Raw genomic sequence first — 7,877 nt, 5'->3', positions numbered from 1 at the left:
CAAAACAAAATGAGGCATCCAAAACAACATTTTAGAAATGTTTTGGAAAATGTGGAAGTTTTGGAGCCGTGCTTGCAGGGAAACAACTATATGCTGCTGCCCTGTCGCGCAACTTGGCTCCGCAGGGAGCAGAGTTCTGTGCCATGGGTCTCCTCACTGCCGCTGCCCACACTGTGCTGCCCCAGTGACTCAGGGCTGCATGGGGCAGGTAGTGGTAGCAAGGAGACCCCGGCACGGATCTCTGCTCCCTGCAGAGCCAGGTCACATGGCAGGGCAGTGCTGGTCCCTGCGCATGACCTGGCTTCACAGGGAGCAGAGATCTGCACCGGGGTCTCTTCGCTGCTGCTGCCGCCCACCCAACGCAACCTCAAATTGCTGGGGCAGTGTGTGTTGGCGGCAGGGACCAGCAGGCTTGCTTGCTGCTCTGTGCTGCTTCCCTGCCCTGTGACCCAGCGTGACAGAGATCAGAGATCTGCAGTGGGGTCTCCTCACCTGCACAGAGGGCAGTGACCCTCAATCATCCCCAAGGCCCATGGCTCTGTCCTGCTCCCTGCTGGGGACCCAAGCCCTGCCCAGCTGGGTACGGCTGTGCAAAGCTTTCCTTGTAACCCATTCAAAACAGATTCAGAGGAGATTCGGCCAAAAAGAAACAGGACAGTGATTCAAAACACCGAATCAAATCACTGTCCTCTGAAATGGCCATATCCAAAATCGAATTGAAACACAGCCGTTTTGCACAGCTGTACTACAAAGGAGCAGCTAATCTGACCTCTCACAATACTCCCCTTAATTCAGCCCCTGTACTGAGAAAGAAAAGATTTTCCTGCTATGTTCTCTGTACAGGTGTGATTGATATCTTCTGCCACCCCTCCCAATTTCTCCTAATCTGCAATATTTCATGTATGGGAAAGTATAATGCCAAGTCCCTGGACATTTCATATTCACTACCTAGTTGTAGCTTTAGGACTAATTTCCTTCAGAAAACTCATTATCATATTACTGTGTTTCTCTCCATATCTGTTTGCAAGGAAAAAGTGCAACAGCTTTGTGTACTGTTTTTAGCATATAAATCTATAACAACTTAGCTACAGAATATATAAAATATAGTCAGTAAATGATTGCTGGCACTTCGATTATTATTTGTCACTTACTTAAATGTGTACTTCTGAATGAAATAGTTTAATCCACTACACTATTTTCTGGTTTAAACTTTGAGATCGATCCCCTGTGTAAGAAGTTTCTGTAAGGAACTCAGTGGTAATCCTCAACCATTCATCTAGTCTGCTGTGTAAGTGGGAATCATTTTACTCGAACCATGCTACAAGAACTTTTCTGAGCATCTGTTTCCTTTTGTAACATTGTGCTTTAAAAAAAATATGAAAAATTAAATCACATAGCCACATAAAAAATTTAGATAGAAAACTAAATTACATCAGTAGTGAAAAATCATATGACTGAAACATCAATTCTAATTTAAAAGCATTTCTGGAGACAATACAAAATGTAATTCTATTGCTGAAGTGAGGCAGGACTGTTCTGGGACAAAACTAATATAGGAGTCTGACAAATAATATTGTTAATAATCCACTGATATGTATAACTGATGACAATAGTGTTGACAGCACCATATTGCAAAAAAGAATCATGGCCTGATGGGAACACTAGAGCACACTGGTAAAACCAAGCAAAAGCCTCTAATGCTGTTAAGGCTGCCACCACAGTGATGGACCAAGTTCTCAGGAGCTGACATCTTCATAAATCAGGAGCTGCATGGTACCTAGGTCCTTGGTCTGGCTAATAAATTATTACACTTGAGAACTTTAACATACAAGAAATCATAGTGAGCAGTAATGTGTCCATACTGTTGACACTTTAGAGGCCAGAGATAACAGTGGTGGCTTTGTGTGACTGGCTCTTGCACCAAAAGAAGGAAGAGCATTACTTTTCAGAAAATACCACCTCAAAAATTACTGAAGACTAAATAACAATGCAGTACTTATTTATCACTTTATTTCCAATCCCTATGTTCTTAAAGAATGGATCAGATCCTTGATAAAAGACAGCTTAATATCAAGAACAAATATGTATTTGAGAACACCAAAGAAATTTTAATTCTGTCCCATAGATTGTGTAGGGTATGTAATAATCTACATATTTTAAGAGAGAGAATTAAATGGCAAATATCAGCTAATTAGACTAGAACTATAATTTTTGATCAAATATTTTTAGACATGACTGAAAAAGTTACCTATCCACTTGAATAACAGACAGTAAATTATAATTTTGTACTATAATTATATAGGTATGTCAGTTTCACTTTGAGACCTTTAATGCATCAGAGTGACATATATGCTATCTATTCAGGTAGTTTTACATTTGGTGCTTATTCATGCAGTTACCATAATTTTTGGTGAGATAAGGTTGTTGCACTGTGAAATATGTATTGGTTCCTCCTGAGAATCATACTTTTCTATTGCTCATTTCAGCACTGTCAGATTTCTGGTACTGTTTATTCTTTTTCTTTTAAATTACACAATCAAGCTGTGGCCACCTAACAATATAATCTATTTTAAAATTATTATTAATGAAGATTATTTGCTGGTTTTAATTTTATAGGTGTATGGGATTTATTTGTATTCAATACTATTTTTGCAAGTAAATCAAGACATAGGGTATTTTGCTGTTGTTAAAAGAATGACAGCACAAGCCATGCCTCATGTTGAGATCTACTTTTATGTAAAAGATGTGGGATGGACTATGCATCCAGAATATATCCAAACTCTGATGCCCTTGCCTTGCCTCCAGTGATTCAGGAAGATGAATAAAAATATCAGAATCTGATTCTGTGTAGCTAAATTTGCCTAGCATTAAAATGCTTGGCGAGGGGGAGAAAGTGAAGGCCCTTGGTCTGACCTACAGAATCCCAGGTATGAAAGGCTGCAGAAAATGAGGGACACAGCTCTGGTGGTGTGAGGGAAGGGTAATAGGATTGAAGAGAGTATCTAATACAGAGGAAGATGGAAGGGTGGCACATAAGGAGTTTGTGGAAGGAATGGAAGATGTGAGGTGCCTGTTGAGTATGCTGGGGTTGGCAGCCTGTGAACAGCAGTGGGCTGATTTTAATGGAGGTATTTCTAAAGCGGGCCACTGCCTGTGAATTGTGAATTCACTGCCTGTGAATTCTGAGCTCCTGGCTGCTGACGTGCTTTCCCCGGTGCCAAATTGCTGCTGCCATCCTGGCTTAGTGGGCTGGTAACAACCCCTTCGTGGCTTGGAAGTTGGTTGCAGACCCCTGGCAAATGCAATGAGCTCAGTTGACAGTTTCAGTAAAGTGTGAGACCCTTTAGTTCTGTATGCTGTTTCCTTGAACAGCTAGTTGATAGGAATATCTTCAAATGTGTTTTTGAGCAGACCATATTCTGGTACAATGTGCAGTGCAGAATTCACCATTTCAAGCATTTTGATTAGATTTTGCTTGAGAAAATGGGTAGGTTTTACATTTGCAAGCCTTACTTCAGGTATTCTGAGACAGTGATGAGGGTGGGGTAGCACTACAATGGACTACTGTTCTCCATTTCTCTCTCTGATGATTTGCCTTTCAAAAGGAGTCACCAATTCAACAAAGCTTCCTGAAATCACAACAGATGTCACAAATGCTTAAGTCTGATAACAATCAAGCAATTGTTCTGTTGCTAACAGCTTATTTGTGTGTGGAGTTACCTAATTTTAAATGAGGCTTTCTATTTCTATTTAAATAGATAACATGTCTCTAAGAAAACTTCATTTTCAGTGCTAAACAGAGGAGACTTATCTGTGGCGGGCCTTGCCTTTATCAGTTTATAGTCAGTAAGAGCTCAGAATTCAGGAAACAGATTTTGCATTGGCTATTATGACAGGCATTGTATCTTTCATAGTGCAAGTTAGGAGTTAAAGCCAGTACTATTGTGGGTTAGTTACATTTCTAAGGTGTGACATTTGTATTCTATTACTGTAGAAAGGCCGTTGCTCTTGGTGATTCTAGTTTAGAATATCTCAGAGGAGAGCATCCTGCCATGTTTTTGTAAATCGGAAAATACAGTCCTGCACCCTTACAGTTGTAAACATATGGACCATTCTTTCTTGAACACTTTGCTTCCTCCCCTTTCCCCGGAGTTGTCTGTCTCTTCTTTACCCCCCACCCACAGAAGAGAAAATCCTGTCTTGTTTTCATGTATAATACATTCTTTTACCAAGCTTTACTTCTCCTTTCTTGGATTCTCTCCAACCTAAAAAATGTGACAATGCAGGCAAATTCTTTGGTAGAAAACAAAATATTTTCTTTTGTAAATAACAAGCATATTTTGTTTTGTAGGAAACAAAAGCTTGGTTTTTCCAGAACTGTGTGTGGTTCTGTAGGATCCTCAAAAAGCCATAGTCATAAATACAATTTGTTATTTTAATTACTATGCAAATGTATATGACCATTGTCTATTAATTTCATTCAAAAAGAAGGAAGGGATGAATCCAGTAGAATTTGATAGGCAAGACAGACTAAAACTTTTGACAAAACAATATCATCTAGATCTGCTAAAGGGTTTTACACAATAAACTCTAGCTGCAAAAACTGAGCTATCGTAGTATGTGTGGCTAAAATACTGTGGTGTTAATTTGAGGGTTTCTTTCTTATTTTCTATATACGGTGACAAAGAATGCCCTAAAAATTCACCCTCTTATAAATACATTAAAAATATCCTCTGTACCTAAAATAGTGGTCAGTAGACAGTATGGCCATACAGTGTTTTCTATTTATATGCATAGCCATGTGACCGAAGGCAGGCTATGCACTTACCTGGAGTATGCCTTTATCCAAACTTAATGTAAATGAGGCTTATAAAGTACATAGCACTGACAGTAGCTCCCATCGGCAGAGAAGGTCCTGTCATTTTCAAGACCTGTAATAATTCATTTTCGGGCTGCTATTAGAAACTTTGGAAATGAAAGGAGCTGCCAATATTACAACACTATGTGTTAAGAGAATATTTTTTTCAGTATTGTGCTTTAACATTCCTGATACTGACTAGCTGTCCGATTTTCAAAGCTTCTGGTAACATGCCTTTGACTTCGCCTTCACTATTTCTGGTACAGCTGAACAAGGCGGACAGTTAAAGCTGCAGTTAGCATACAGTTAGCACAAAGATGCAATAATCAATTTGTGCACATAGCTCATAGGTAAATAACTCCATGTTTCTTGCCTATTCTGCACATTGAAACAAGACTGGGACCTGCTCTTTGCTGCACAGTTAATTCTGTACAAATGCGGTATGTACATAATGGTGGAACTATCGGTGGGTGGATCAAGAAAACTGATTGGCCAAAACCACTAATATTGACAGGGGAAATCTTGTCTTCCATGAAAACATTTTCTAACTTGCCTTCCTGCTTAGATAGCCACATAATCACTTTCTGAATTTTAGTTTTATGGCAAATAGATTATAAATGTGGATTGTTGCTGAGGATAATGAACCACATATAGTTCTTGAGAACACCCTCAACAGCCTTTGATGCCCCAATACTACAATACAAGTAGTACTGTACTGACTTTTGATAGGAGAAGACCATATGCAGTGAAAGAGGATGATACTAATAGGCGTCTTTCATCCATGTTCTCTACATTCATGTGGTAACTTGTGGGCATTAAAAAATAGTTCTAGTATTCTAGACAAATTCCACTTCTGAGAACTGCCTGTTGTTCACATACTTGGATTGCTGAAGTACTTGTATGGTCCTGACTGCATCATTATCTATTATTTATCCTGTCAATATCCTTGTGAAGTATGCAAGTTCCATTATTCTCATTTTTTTAGACTGAAGTGCAGAGACTAAGTGGTTTCCTAAACTCTCTCAGGGTGTTTCTGAAGTCCAAGCCCACAAATTTAACTGCAAAACAGTTCTTCTCTGATTTGATGGCATTCTTCATTGCCTATTTCAACCTGTTATATAATTTTGTGGTGTATAGTGACCTAGTGCTACCTGCAAATGGAGGCTGAAATTCAGACTGGTTGAAGAGATCATTTAAATATATCACCAGATCCTACAAGCCTTTGCTCATTTCTCTCACCCACATGCACCCACCCACCACTCCTGGTTTAATCTTCAGCAATCAAATACACAGATTGCTCAAGTCATCTTTATTTTGACATCTTGAAATGGCATCCTTTTCACATGCACTTTGCTATGATCTTTAATTACAAAAACACCTAATATGATTCCACGGGACCTGTGCCCTATTTAGTGTCCATGTTAGACGTATTGCTTTAATCTTGTTACTTTAATCTGGGCATTACCATAGTTTTGAGATCATAGGTGCCAGGGTCAGAAGGGACCTCAGTGGATCATCGAGTCCGACCCCCTGCCCATGGCAGGAAAAAGTGCTGGGGTCATGTGACCCCAACCAGGTGCTTGTCCAGTCTCCTCTTGAAGACCCCCAAGGTAGGGGAGAGCACCACCTCCTTTGGAAGCCCATTCCAGATTCTGGCAACCCTAACTGTGAAGAAGTTATTTCTGATGTCCAACCTAAATCTACTCTTAAACAGCTTGTGGCCATTGTTTCTGGTTATTCCAAGGGGTGCCCTGATAAACAGAGCATCTCCTATTCCCTGCTGCCCCCACCGGGTGAGTTTGTATACTGCCACAAGATCTCCCCTCAACCTTCTCTTGTGGAGGCTGAAAAGGTTCATGTCCCTCAGTCTATCCTCATAGTGCCTTCCCTGCAGGCCTCTAACCATATGAGTGGCCCTCCTCTGGACCCTTTCAAGGTTGTCCACATCCCTCTTGAACTGTGGTGCCCAGAACTGGACGCAGTACTCCAACTGCAGTCTGACCAGTGCCACATAGAGAGGAAGCATCACCTCCCTGGATCTGTTTGTGATGCATCTACTAATGCATGACAAAATGTGGTTAGCTCTGCTATCTACTTCATCCCATTGCCTCATATTCATCTTGGAGTTGACAACAACTCTGAGATCTTTTTCCACCACTGTGCTGCTGAGAAGGTCATCCCCCAGCTTATAGGTATGCTGGTGATTCCGTCTCCCTAGGTGCAGCACCTTGTACTTGTCCTTGTTGAACTGCATCCTGTTGTTTCTTGCCCACTTCTCTAAGCTGTCCCGGTCCCTCTGGATTCGGTTTCTTCCCATCGGTATGTTTACTTCACCCCATAGTTTTGTGTCACCAGTGAATTTGGACAGAGTGCTTTCTACACCCTCATCCAGGTCGCTGATGAAGATATTGAACAGCATCAGCCCAAGGACCAAGCCTTGGGGGACTCCACTGCCCACATCTTTCAGGTTGATACCGACCCATCTACCACCACTCTCTGGATACGACCCTTAAGCCAATTTGCTGCCCACGTGACTCTGTCTTCGTCTATGGCACAGCCATTCAATTTGTTTATGAGAATAGGATAGGATACTGTGTTGAATGACTTCTTAAAGTTCGAGTAGATGACATCTACCTCAATTCCCGCATCATTTAGTGACCTGGTCATAGAAAGAAACAAGGTTAGTCAGGCAGGATCTATCTCCTATGAACCCATGCTGCCTGCCCTTCAGCATTATATTACCCACTGGACTCCTATAAATATGTTTCTTGATAATTTTTTCAAGGGTTTTCCCAAGGATAGATGTGAAACTAACCAGTCTGTAGTTACCCGGATCCTCCTTCCTCCCATTCTTGAAAATAGGGACCAGATCACATTGGCCCTTTTTCAGTCCTCTGGGACCTCACCTGAGCACCACAAGTGCTGAAACAGCCATGCCAGTGGCTCTGCTATGACACTGGCTAATTTTTTGAGCACCCTTGGATGGAGCTCATCTGGTCCCACTGATTTGAACACATCA

The sequence above is a fragment of the Alligator mississippiensis genome, chromosome 1 (assembly GCF_030867095.1).
Source record: "Alligator mississippiensis isolate rAllMis1 chromosome 1, rAllMis1, whole genome shotgun sequence".
NCBI lineage: Eukaryota > Metazoa > Chordata > Crocodylia > Alligatoridae > Alligator > Alligator mississippiensis.
This window is presented reverse-complemented; position numbering follows the sequence as displayed.